Source organism: Jaculus jaculus, chromosome 2 (assembly GCF_020740685.1).
Source record: "Jaculus jaculus isolate mJacJac1 chromosome 2, mJacJac1.mat.Y.cur, whole genome shotgun sequence".
NCBI lineage: Eukaryota > Metazoa > Chordata > Mammalia > Rodentia > Dipodidae > Jaculus > Jaculus jaculus.
In genome coordinates this window covers 22,611,801-22,625,164 of record NC_059103.1, presented here as the reverse complement: position 1 = coordinate 22,625,164, position 13,364 = coordinate 22,611,801, and the positions used below count along the sequence as shown (strand labels likewise).

The 13,364-nt window shown below is 50.0% G+C and overlaps 1 protein-coding gene across 9 annotated transcripts in view; it reads right to left on the bottom strand.

The window, feature by feature from the left end:
* Window positions 1-13,122, bottom strand: part of LOC101615364 (myelin basic protein) — a 135,944-nt gene extending 122,822 nt beyond the window's left edge. For 5 of the 9 annotated variants that reach the window (XM_045143991.1, XM_045143997.1, XM_045143993.1 and 2 more), the window contains exon 1: window positions 12,604-12,730. The gene's annotated coding sequence lies outside the window, so the exon portion shown is untranslated. Of the gene's footprint in view, window positions 1-12,603; window positions 12,731-13,060 lie in introns of those variants that run through there. The other 4 variants (XM_045143992.1, XM_045143999.1, XM_045143994.1 and 1 more) reach the window with 4 other exon arrangements.
* Between the last annotated feature and the right edge of the window lie 242 nt (window positions 13,123-13,364).

The window sequence follows — 13,364 nt, the reverse complement described above, 5'->3', positions numbered from 1 at the left end:
GGCAGGAAAGGGTTAATTTCCGGTTTAGTGTGGAGGGGAGTTTTGTGATGGCAGGGAAAAGCTGGTGCTGCAGAGACTGGTAACCACATCTTGTCACATCACCTGAGTAGAAACAGTCTATGTACTGGGCTATATTATCTCAAAAGCTGGACTGCAGTGATACGCTTTCTCCAGCAAGGCTCTAACTCCCAAAGGTCCTGCAACTTTCCCAAATTGCCAACAGCTGGGGGGGTGGGGTGGGGTGGGAAACCACGTATTCAAAGCCCATGAGCCTAACGGGGATAGTTGATTTCAACCATCACACATGCCATATGTACAAATACAACACACACACACACACACACACACACACACACACACACACACTGGCACTAAGAGAAACAACAGCATATGCTATTGTGCTATCCTTTCTGTCACTGTGAGGGGTGGCCACCTCTCCCTGGGCTGTCCCTGGGCTCAGTTTACCCTCACAGGGGCTTGCAGAGAGACTTAGATACCAAGGAAGGCCGGGAAGTGGTTCTGTGTGCACCCCAATACGTTTTACTGATCTTGGAGGCTCAAGCCAGGCCATGGCAGCTTCCCTCCCTTTCCTACCCTGGCCTTTGTCTTTTCCTCACTGCAATGGAGTGTAACAAGGAGGGTCCTTGGTTTTATGTACCATGGCATTGCCAGCGCCTGAAGAGTGGCCCGTGTACAGCAGGTCCATGAATAGCAGTCCAGTGAATGAGAGGAAGCGTGAGTGAAATCCTAAAATTGTTCTCTCTTACCCTAGACCACATGCGCGCACACATACACAAAGACACACACACACACACACACACACACACACACACACACACACAACCAGAAATCCCTACAAAGATATTTTAAGAATGTCAGGCTTTAGCTGGGCGTGGTGGAGCACGCCTTTAATCCCAGCACTTGGGAGGCAGAGGTAGGAGGATCACCGTGAGTTCGAGGCCACCCTGAGAAGACATAGCGAATTCTAGGTCAGCCTGAACTAGAGTGAGACCCTACCACACACACACACACAAAAAGAATGTCAGGCTTCTTCTTGGGTTGTGGCATGGCATTGGACTTGGACGATATGTAGGTAGGAGGGACTGGGAACCACAGGGACCAGACTCTGAGCACCAATAGGACCAGGGGCTGAGAACCATGAGGACCAGGGGCTGGGCAGCTTGAATGCCAGCAGATGGGTGCCATGAGGACCAGGGGCTGGGTACCATGAAAATCAGGGCCCACAGGAATAGCCATGAGCCCTTGGGAGCAGAAGGGGAAAGGGCAAGAGCAGAGGCCCGGAGGCCCATCTAGAGCAGGGTTCTCTGTCCAAGCAGATGTGCCTTAGCACATCCTCCACTCCCCTGAGAGCCCCCCGAGAAGATGGGCTTGTTACGGAGGTGGGTGCCTGATACAAAGAGGCCCACACGTTATGGTTGTTACCAAGCAGACAAACGGGCCTCCTTCCTTCACTCTGGGCTAAGAACCTCAAACAGCAGACCTCAACAAGGCACAAAGGAGTGGAAGGCCAGCATTTCCTAGGGCTCGGAGAGGCTACCCAGGTGGCCATTGTCAAGGGCAGACTTAGACCTCAACACGGGAATGTCTTGAAAGATAAGACTGTGCCCTTTGGAAGGCAAGGAGAACTTGTGATTAAATAAGACACCTAGCTGGGCATGGTAGTACACGCCTTGAATCCCAGCACATGGGAAGCAAAGGTAGGAGGGTCACCATGAGTTTGAGGCCACCCTGAGACTACATAGTGAATTCTAGGTCAGCCTGAGCTAGAGTGAGACTGTATCTCAAAACACCAAAATAATAATAATAAGACACTTATGCTCAGCACACTAACCGATAACCACAATGTCTCAGTTAACATGTCAAGCATTTCATTCATAGTTATGCACTGAGGATTCTTCCATGAATTAAAAAATATTTTATGTTATTAATTTCTTTGCAAGGAGAGAAAGAGAGAAGACAGACAGAGAGATTGGGCGCACCAGGGCGTCCAGCCGCTGCAAACACACTCCAGACATATGCCAGTTTTTGCATGTGGCTTTCCGTGGGTATTGGAGAATCAAACCTGGGTTCTTTGACTTTGCAGGCAAGTGCCTTAGCTGCTAAGCCACCTCTTCAGCCCTCGTGAATTTCTTCTATGTTCTATCCTACTGTAGGGAGCAGTCTCCTGAAATCTAGGAACCATGTTGCTAAAACAGAAATATCTCAAACTGGACAAATCCATATGGCATCAGGTCCAGCTGTGACCAGCAACGGCAGGGGACCTACAGACATATGACTCACAGGGAGGAGATGTCCTGGTGTCCCTCTTAGGTGTTCTGAATGCTAGGTTCCCAGCTGATGGCAATTGGAAATTGAAGCCTCCTGGAGGTAGTGTATTGTTGGGGGTCAGGCTTGTGGGTGTTGTAGCCAGCTTCCCCTTGCCAGGGTTTGGCACACTCTCCTGTTGAGGTTGTCCGTCTGGTGTTGGCCAGGGGGTGATGTCCACCCTCTGCCCATGTCATCGTTTTCCCTGCCATTGTGGAGCTTCCCCTTGAGTCTATAAGCCAAAATCTTTTTTTTTTTTTTCTCTTGGTCAGGTGATTTCTTCCAGCAATGCAAACCTGACTTAACAGGAGAGGAAGTCTGTGTCGGCGGTGGGGGACAGGCTGTGGTGTGACGTGGGGAGAGATGCAAGCCTGCAGTTGGCAAAGTGCAAAGACTCACTTGGGGTTGTTTCTTCCTTTTGCAGAACCCACAGGCACCATGCCAGTTCTGAGACTCACCCACGCCCAATCTCCGCCCACCTTCATATTCAGAGTCTCTGGTTGACCCCGATGTACAGGCAGTCCTGACTTCTGATGTTCAATGCAGAGTGCTGACGACATAACCATGGAAAAAGAAAATCACAGCCTACAACCTGTCTGCTTTTCAGTTTTAGCACAGTTCCAGTGAGTTCCAGGTGTTACTCGCCTCCTTATCACAGAACAGGTGTGTGGTAGAGGACCTTGCCCAAGGTGAGCCGGAAGTGACTTGAAGGTATTTCTGGTAGGCCAGGCCAGGCCTAGATGTTCTGGAGGTAGACGCATGGAGTAAATTTCAGCTTGTGGTGTGTCCAGTGTGAACTGGAGGTAACCCCCCGTGGTAAGACAGGGAGCATTGCAGTAGGAAATGAATATAATTAGTTGCCCAACTGTTTTATCAGCAGTGAGCAGAAAACTCCGGAGAACATGGGTGGGTAGGAGATGGTACCATGGTGAATGCTGGAGAATACTGGCATTTGGTGGGATGGACCCTTGTACTTCAAAGCCTCCATCTCATTATAGATACTACAGTAATTCAGGTACTTCAATCAAAATCAGTCAGATACAAACTTATGTAGGTGGAATCCAAAGTTAGTTTTGCCACTTCTTTCCCACATTTTAAAAATTCTTCTACAGTGAAATCATAGAGACTGGGGCTCAGAGTCACAGCTGACCTTGCTAAAACCCCAGCTGGGACCTGTAATAATATCTCACGAGCAAATACACTTGTTTTCTTTTCCTCTTTTTTTTTTTTTTTGTCTGAAATGTTGTAAAACTTTGATGGAATGATAGAATGAAGTTATCATCTCCCCTAACAGCCACAGCACGGCCACATCCAGCAATGAATGGGATCTGCCTATGTGCCACTCCTGGTCCATATTGTTGTTTCTTTAAAAAAATATTTGCATGGGCTGGAGAGATGCCTTAGCGGTTAAGTGCTTGTCTGTGAAGCCTAAGGACCCTGGTTTGAGGCTCGATTCCCCAGGACCCACATTAGCCAGATGCACAAGGGGGCACACGCGTCTGGAGTTCGTTTGCAGTGGCTGGTGGCCCTGGTGTGCCTATTCTCTCTCTCTCTTTCTCTCTCTCTCTCTCTGTTTCTCTGTCTGTCACTCTCAAATAAATAAAAAATAATAAATATTTGCATATTTATTTGGCAGAGAAAGAGGGAGGGAGAGAGGGAGGGGGAGAGGGAAAGAATGAGCATGCCAGGGCCTCCAGCCATTGCAAACGAACCAGACGCATGTGCCACCTTGTGTATCTGGCTTTATGTGGGTCCTGGAGAACTGAATTGAATCTGGGTCCTTAGGCTTTGCAGGCAAGCGCCTTAACCACTGAGCAGTATCTCTGGCCCCACAACTGGTTCTTAAATATGATGTGTCTTCTTGGCCTCTCCATGGCAGTAACTATAGCTTGTGTTCACACTGCATGGATGTCGGCCCTAAGGTACTTCACAACTACTCTCTTTTCACACATCTGCACGAACTGGAATGAAAACAACCCAAACACACTGTCCCCATCCCCCATTCATGCACATGAGAAGGCTGGTTCTGAGAGCCAGACATGGTGGCTCACTCCTGTAATCCCAGCACTTGGGAAGTGGAGGCAGGAGATCAAGGTCATCCTCAGATACATAGCGAGTTCGAGGGCAGATGATGACCCTGCCTCGGAAAAACCAAAGAGGGCTGAGCGTGGTGGCACATGTCTTAAATCCCAGCACTGGGAGGCAGAGGTAGGAGGATCACTGTGAGGTTATGTAGTCTCACCGTGAGACTACATAGTGAATTCCAGGTCAGCTTGGGCTGGATTGAGACCCTACCTTGAAACAGTAACAAAAACAAAATCCCAAAAAACAAAAACAAAAAACCAAAGATGATGATGATAAGTGAAAATGACTTTTTTTTGTCAAAGGTTCCAAAGTAATTTGATGGGTTACATTTCCATCAAATGGTCCTAGAGCCATTGGACCTTCATCAGTAAAACCAAAAATGAGCCATGGCAAAAAAAAAAAAAAAAAAATCAGCCTGACTTCCCACTTCACATAAAAATTAACTCAAGATGGGTCACAAACTAATGCTTAGAACATGAAACTATAAAACTGGTCAAAGAAAACAAAAACAGGGGCTGGAGGGATGGCTTAGCAGTTAAGGCCTTTGCCTGCAAAGCCAAAGGACCCAGGTTCAATTCCCCAGGACCCACATTAGCCAGATGCACAAGGGAGCATATGAGTCTGGAGTTTGTCTGAAATGGATGGAGGCCCTGGTGTGCCCATTCTCTCTCTCTCCCACTTCTCTGTCAAATAAATAAATAAATAAAAATAAAAAACAAAAACAGAGAAAGGAACCAGAATGAAGTCTTTTTTTTTTTTTTTTTTTTTTTTTTTTGTAGTTTCTCAAGGTAGGGTCTCACTCTAGCCCAGGCTGACCTGGAATTCCCTATGTAGTCTCAGGGTGGCCTCGAACTCACAGCAATCTTCCTACCTCTGCCTCTCGAGTGCGGGGATTAAAGGCGTGCACCACCACACCCGGCTCAGAATGAAGTCTTTAGGATTAAGTGTTCTTAAGATTCCATGTAAAAACTCACAACTAATACAAGGAAAGATTAATGGCCTGAAATGTATCAAAATCAGTAACTTTTTTTTTTCTGTAAAAGGCTCTACAGGGAAGATGAAGTGACCAGGTAAACAGGTGGGACATCACAGCCAACCTGGAGGCAGCATGCATAGCCAGGAAGTGTGAAGAACCAGCAAAGGGAAACATCAAGGCAGCAGTCCAATTAGAAAACGGGCGGGCCTGGGAAGATGGCTCGTGCGTTAATAAAGGAGCTTGCTTGCAAAGCCTGTGGGCCTGGGTTTAATTCCCATGCTGTCCATGTAAGCTGGGTGAATAAAAGTGGAGCATATGTTTGGCATTCGTTTGCAGCCGCAAGAGGCCCTGGCGTGTGTGTGTGTGTGTGTGTGTGTGTATGCATGTACATGTGTTCTCTTGCTATCTCTCTCTCTCTCTCATACACACACACATTTTCAAGAAAGAAAATGAGAAAAAAGAAATGAGCAGACAGACTCAAGAGGATTTCCAAGTGCCAAAGCACCCTAGGTCACCTTTCACATCATCATCGTCGGGGTAATGTAAATTAAATTAAACCGCCATACACTATCCCTATCATACATTAAAACAGCTAAAATTTCTTTTTAAAGTGACAATACCAAACACCATCTGTGATCATCCGGCGTCACTCAGATACTTGCTGGTGGGAATGCAAAGTGGCACGCTGCTCTGGGAAAGAATTGGCAGTTTCTTACAAAATTAAACATGTGCGTGTCATATGCCTCAGCCATTGTGTTATTGGGCATTTTGCCCAGAGAAATGAAAACGACAGTCACACAGAAAGTCTGCACGTGAATTCACGGCAGCTTCGTGCGCAAGACACTTCAAAGTGGAAACCACCCAAACACCCTTCAAAGGGAGGATGACCGTGGGGGCTTCCGTATCATGGAGCCCTGGCCTGCAGTGGCACAGAGTGAACTGTGGGTGTGTTCCACCAGCCGGGTGGATGGTGGGGGACTCGTGCTGGGTGAGAAGACCAAGCAGAGGAGGCGCCACGGGGTGTGAATGCACTGACATGGCTTTCTTGAGATGGTGACCAGACAGAAGGAGGGACAGATTCCTGGTGGCCTGCGTGTCTGGAGGGGAATGGAGGAAGCTGGCTGTGCCTATAAAGGGTGGCATGAGGCACATTGCAGTGACCCTGCCTTCTTCCTTCATTGTGCTGGCAGTCAGATGATTCCATATGGAGGTGACATCATACAAAACTAGACACTGAGACTCATGCAGACACACACACACACACACACACACACACACACCCCGGTGAGAGCTGACTTCTGAACGAGGTTAATGGTTGTGTCAATCTTAATGATGACATGCTATAGCTGGAAAATGTTAACATCAGGGACATTAGGTGAAGAGTAAAGGATACCCAGTGAGTTCTCTCTGTGTTCTCATTTTTTTTCTTTCCTTCAATTCCCTTCATTTTCTTTTTTTCCCTTCCCCTCCATTCCTTTCCTTTCCTTTTTTCCCCCCAAAAATATCTATTTATTTGAGAGAGGAGAGATAGCAAGAGAGAGAGAGAGAATGGGTACGCCAGGGCTTCCTGTTGTTGCTACAAATGAACTGCAGACACATGTGCCACTTTGTGCACGTGGCTTTACAGGGATCACGAGGAAGTTGAATCTGGGCCACCTAGCTTTGCAAGCAAGTGTTTTTAGCTGCTGAGCCATCTCTCCAGCCCGCTTTCTTTTGACAGAACCTTATATAGCCCTGTCTGGCCACAAACTCAACATCCTCCTGAGGGCTGGAAAGCATGCAGTACTATGCCTATTATTTCTCTCTCCTTTTTATTCTTTTTTTTCCTTTTTAAAAAAATATATTTATTTGAGAGAGAAAGAAAGAGGGAGGGAGGGGGGGAGAGGGAAGGAGGGAGAAAATGGGCATGCCAGGGCTTCCAGCCACTGCAAATGAATCACAGGCACATGTGCCGCCCTATACATCTAGATTACGTGGGTCCTGGGGAATCAAACCTGGTTCCTTAAGCTTCGCAGGCAAATGCCCTAACCACTAAACCATCTCCCCAGCCCCTGACTTACTACAATACATCTACGGTGAACTCCAAACTGTCATTTGTTTTACAAGTCATCTCAGAGAACAAGCATGGTGTGGGGCTCTTGCGCATGCAGACCAGACACTCTCTTGGGGATACAGGTGCTGAGAACTGAGAACTTGTTCAGGAATATCTAGCATGTGCTTGTTCCACATAAATGTTTGTTTCTCGCTTGTTTTCCTTCTCAATAATGTAAGTTCTCAGTGTTCTTCATCTTCTCTTGTACAAAGCACAGTCAAGAGCTGAGAATTTTTAACAGTACAAGGAATGTGAAACAGTATCTTAATAGTGTTTTAATTTGAGTTCTGATCACCAGGGAGTTAAAGCTCTTTTCATATTTTATTAATCTGTCTTGGGCTTTCTTTTTTCTTTTCTTTTCTTTTTCTTTGTTTTTTCAAGGTAGGGTCTCACTCTAGTTCAGGCTGACCTGGAATTCACTATGGAGTCTCAGGGTGGTCTTGAACTCTCAGCGATCCTCCTACCTCTGCCTCCTGAGTGCTGGGATTAAAGACATGTGCCGCCATGCCCAGCTTTTTTTTTTTTTTTTAATTTATTAGAGACAGAGGCAGAGAGAATGGGCTCACCAGGGCCTCCAGGCACCGCAAACGAACCACCATGTGCATCTGGCTTACACGGGACCTGGAGAATTGAACCTGGGTCCTTAGGCTTCACAGGCCTGTGCCTTAACGTCTGAGCCTTCTCTCCAGGCTTGTGTTGGGCTTTCTTCAACCACGGAGCCTGTTCTCTGCACATTGTACTCCCTACTCCAAAGACGAAGCTCACACTGCTCTTCTGATCCCCTGCCTTCAGACACTCGCTTATTTATTTTCACTGTTTTTATTTATTTATTTTTAGAAAGGGTCACACATAGCCCGGATGGTCCTGGACTTAAACTCGAACTCCCCATACAGCGCAGGAACACTCTGAGAGCCTGACCCTCCTGTCTGCACTTCCTGAGCACGACGGTGGGCATACACTACCGTGCCTGGCTTTAGGCAGAGCTGGGAGAATGAGACTCAAGGCCTCGTGCACGTGACACAAGCACTCTTACCAACTGAGCCGCATCCCAGCCCTTCCATCTGGCTTTTCTGTTTTCATATTTATTTATTTATTTGACATACAGAGATGAGGGGAGGGAGAATGGGCACTGTGAACAAACTCCAGATGCATGCGCCCCCTTGTGCGTCTGGCTAACATGGATCCTGTGGAATCGAACCTGGGTCCTTTGGCTTTGCAGGCAAACGCTTTAACCGCTAAGGCATCTCTCTGGCCCTGGTTTTTCTTTCTTTTTTTTTTTTATAATACTTCCTTAGACCTCTTTGATGCTGCTGACAGAGCCCAGAATAAAGCAACTTTTAGAACTATAAGAATGTGTCTTATTTAAGTTTAAAAAAAATATTTATTTCTTTGCAAGCACAGAGAGTGACAGAGAGAGAAAGAAAGAGAGACAGAGAGCGAGAAAAAAGAGAATGGGCATACTAGGGCTTCTTACCACTGCAAATGAATTCCATATGCGTGTACCACTTTAACTGCTGGCTATACATGTATGCATGTATGTGTATGATGTGTGTGTCTGTGTCTCTGTATGTCTGTGTACAAGCATGTACCCAATGGTGAATGTATGGAAGTCAGAGGAAATCAGGGGGTTTTTGTCCTTTCATTTTTTTTTTTCCTGAGACTGGGTATCTTTTCCTTTGTTGTTGCCTGTGCCCCAGTCTAGCAGGGTCCTGAGCTTCTTGGCTGGGATCAGAGACACACGGGGCCACTCTGTCCCCAGCTTTATGTGGGTGTTGGGGAATTAAGTTCTGGCTGGCAGGCTTGCAAGCAAGTGCCTTTAACCACTGAGTCATCTCCTCAGCCCCAATGTTGCATCTTAACAGTGACTGAGAGACATCCTGGTGACTTCAAAATACACCTCCGCAGCTGTCACCAGCACCCTTGGAGGGACAGCAGCCTCAGGTGCATCTGAGATGGTGGTCTGTCCTGAGGTGGCCCACCTGCCTAGCTGTCCCTTTCTGTTGTCTGAGCCACTTCCTGCCTTGCAACAGATAAGCATATCTTAGTAATTTTGTTTTCTTGGCTAAAGTTTGCCCATCATAGTTCGTGACAAAGGTTTAAAGGCCCTGCCTAGGAGAACGTTCTATCAACTGTTCTGCACACATGCTCGGCAGGCGCAGAATCTTCCTGGCATGTCACCTCTTCCATGCAATGTGGTCCCTGGCTTCCTTCAGGAATGTCACCCAGCTTAGTGACAGCTTTTGTAACATGATGCTCATTCACCGGGACATTAGCCTTTCTTCTTTTTAAAAATACTTATTTATTTATTTATAGGGTGGGGGAAGGGAGGGAGGGAGGGAGAAAATGGGCATGCCAGTACCTCCAGCCACTGCACATGAACTCCAGATGCATGCGCCACCTTGTGCATCTGGCTTTTGTGGGTACTGAGGAACCGAACCTGGGTCCTTAGGCTTCACAGGCAAGCACCTTAACCAGTAAGCCATCTCTTCAGCCCTAGCCTTTCTTCTTAGTTGACAACAAAGGAAGCTGAGGAGGGGACACAGCAAAGGCAAAGGCAGGAGGCGGTAAGGTCATTCGGATATGGAAGGCTTTTAATGGGCCTGGTCAGGCATCAGTGGTGATCATTTAAGGAGAGAGGACAGAGGCACCTTTGTGTGGCCATTAAGGCAACAAATCGGCAACCGGTGGAAACCCCAGCCTCGTGTCTCTGGAGCACCTTGCCTGTCCTCTCCGCGGCCGGAGAGGCTGCCCACGGGCTCTCCTAGGATAGCGAGGATTAGTACATGAAGATACTAACTGCTCTCAGAAGAGAGCCTGGCGCTTCACGACTGCCCAGCCAATGTCACCTGCAAGTGGAAAGGCTGGCGCGGCTGGTGACCTGAAGTTTGTCTCAGTTTTAAGGAAACCCAGGGAACAGCTAAGAAGACAGTAGTCAAAATAGCCTAAATGAAGAGTGAAAATTCAGACAGAATCAGGAAATCCTCCAGGAAGAAGGAACTCTGTTCTCTTCCTGGGTGGAACAGACACCTTTGATCAACACACACACAGGTCCCACCAAAACCTGACGCTCAGCATCTCGATGGAACCACTCAACACCACACAGAAGTCAGGCAACTCATGAAGGATTGTCTCACCCGTGGGACCTGAGGAAGATTGCCAACGTGGATGTGAACCCTGTAGCTTTGTTCAGCCTGGAGGTCAGAGAAGTGGCCATCTCAGAACAGTTAAACTTTTGGAAGTTTCATGGACCATTTGCAATAATTTTTGTTTATTTTATTTATTTATTTATTTAAGAGTGACAGACAGAGAGAGAAAGAGAAAGAGAGAGAGAGAGGGAGAGAGAATGGGCATGACAGGGCCTCCAGCCTTTGCAAATGAACTCCAGATGCATGTGCCACCTTGTGCATCTGGCTTATGTGGGTCCTGGGAAATCGAGACTCGAACTGGGGTCCTTAGGCTTCACAGGCAAGCACTTAACCACTAAGCCATCTCTCCAGCCCCATTTGCAATAATTAAAAAAAATCATTTATTTATGAGAGAGAATGGGCCCACAGGGCCTCTAGCCACTGCAAACGAACTCCAAAGGCACATGTCACCATGTGCTTACATGAGTTCTGGGGAATCCAAACTGGGTCCTTAGGCTCCAGCAGGCAAGCAAGCGCCTTAACTGCTAAGCTGTCTCTCCAGCCCCATTTGCAATGATTTTTAAGTGATTTTTCTCTCTCAAGTTCCTATTTATCCCACTTAACAACTGCCTGATGCCTGCGGAGTGAACTTGTCCTGTTTGTGAGCACATCATATCTGTTATGACTCCAGCTCTGCTCCAGGCTCTGGGCTGGGTACCCCCCTCCCAGGACCCCACCCTTTAAGCAAGGGCCTACTTCCCCCCGGGTGGATGTGGTGTGTGTGTGTGGGGGGGTGCCTCTAGGAAGCTTACCACATTTGGGGACAGTAACAGGTATTGGGTGGCTTCTCCAGCATGGAGGAATAAAATCTCCAAAACCAAAGGGCTTAAAGGGGACTTCCCTTAAGGCTTCCTTCCTTTGCAAAGGTCCTGTGGTCAGCAGAGGCAGGGACCATATCTGGGAGGGGGTCTGTCTCCCACCTCTACAGCACTGCGCCCCCGTCCCCAGCTCCTGGTCTTCCTCCAACCAATCACAGCGGGCAAATAAACATCAAGCAATCAGAACCAATATCCCCAGAGAACTTTAAACCTTCCCTTTAAACACTGTTGCATCTTCCAAACCAGAAAGACCTAACACAGGAAGAGACAGTAGGGGACACACATTCCATAAAACCAAGAGTGACAGCAAACCACGACAGAACAGGCAGGTAGACTTGGGCATCAGGACTGGGAAACCTTGAGCTGGAAGACCGGGAGCCTGAGGCCACAGCGCCAGGGCACGCAGGTGGGCTGGGGATGGAAGGTGGTGTGGCGCCAAATAGGCCTGCGGAAGAGCCCAGAGATGGGGCCCCGGGAAAGGCGGAAGTGCAGACAAGTCCCTGTCGCCGCCCTGCCCTCTTTGCTCAAAGAGAAACCCTGCTGGGAGGTGGGGGACTGTGGGGGAAGAGCGTGAAGGACCGCCCTCCTGGAGCAGGTGTACTTAGAACCCACTTGAGGTTACGATGCAGCCCCAATGTGTCCCTCAGCTCATCTAGCCACCAAGACCCCTCTCTGCATGGCCCAGGGCGGCCTCTGTGGTCCATTGTCACTTCCCATCCCTAGCCCCTCCCCCACTCCCTCCGCCACCCCTCCCACCCACCCACCCAGGCCGCTAGCTCATCAGCGACCCCGAGGTGGCCAGGCCTGGTTGAAGACCACTCAGAGAAACCCACAGGCTTCCAGACCCCAGCGTCTCCATCGTGGGTCCGCCGCGCTCCCTGGCACGGGAGGATGGGGTTGTGGGGGGGAACCATCGCCAAGCGGCCACCTGCCCGGCCACCTGCGCCACTGAGACCAAGTGTGCCCCGCGCGTCCCGGGTCAGGGAGAGACACCCGAGCCCACAGCTAGTCCCCTGCCCAACCCCGTGGGGCACTCAGGCTCCGAGGAGAAGGGGGTCCTCCCACCTGCCAGGGGCTCTGAGACAAAGGCTACCCCGCGCGTCCCCGCCGGAGATCACCCACCGCTGCTGCGCTCCCGCTCCGAGGCGCAGGGCCGCCGGCGAGGTCCGGAGGGTGGGTTCCCCCGCGAGGGGCGGGCTCCGCGGGGCCGCGGGCGCTGCTACCTTGCCGGGGGTGACCGCAGGCTCGTGCTCGCTGGCGCGCGGGCGGCCGCGGCGACTGGCGGCGGCGGCTCCCCGGGGCCGGGGACGGGGACGGGCGCGCTCCCCACCCGCGCCCCGCCTCCCCGCGCGCCCTTGCCAGCCAGGTAGACGCGCGCAACCGCCGCCGCCCCGAGCTCCGCCCCCAGCCGGCCCGGCTCTGCCCACCCACGCGAGACGCCCGAGACACGCGGGGACCCAGGCACGGGTCTGCCGCCCTCCCCCGACACACAGCGAGGGCCTGGACAGAGCTCTGCCTGCCTCCGCTCTTGCTGTTATCCGACCGCTGCTGTTAGGATCTTGGCACCTCCAAAACCTACCCGATCAACAGACCGACCGACCTCGACCGTGATCTTGCGGGAGGAATGGATGGTATGTGGGTGGAATCACCCCGAGCTGGTCCGCCGCGGGGCACCCAGGTCCCAGTACCGAGCTCCCTCATCCACAAGTTACAGCTCTGAGGCTGACTTGGACGCGAGCCATCAGCGACTGACCTCAGTGATTCTCCTCTCCTTTGGGTGGTCAGCTGGGCCCGAGGTAGGGTGTGCGGTGTCCTGGGTCTGCAGAAGAAACCAAGACCCCAGTACTCAGTGGAGGGCCCGGGACACAAGCTGTCGTGAAGGA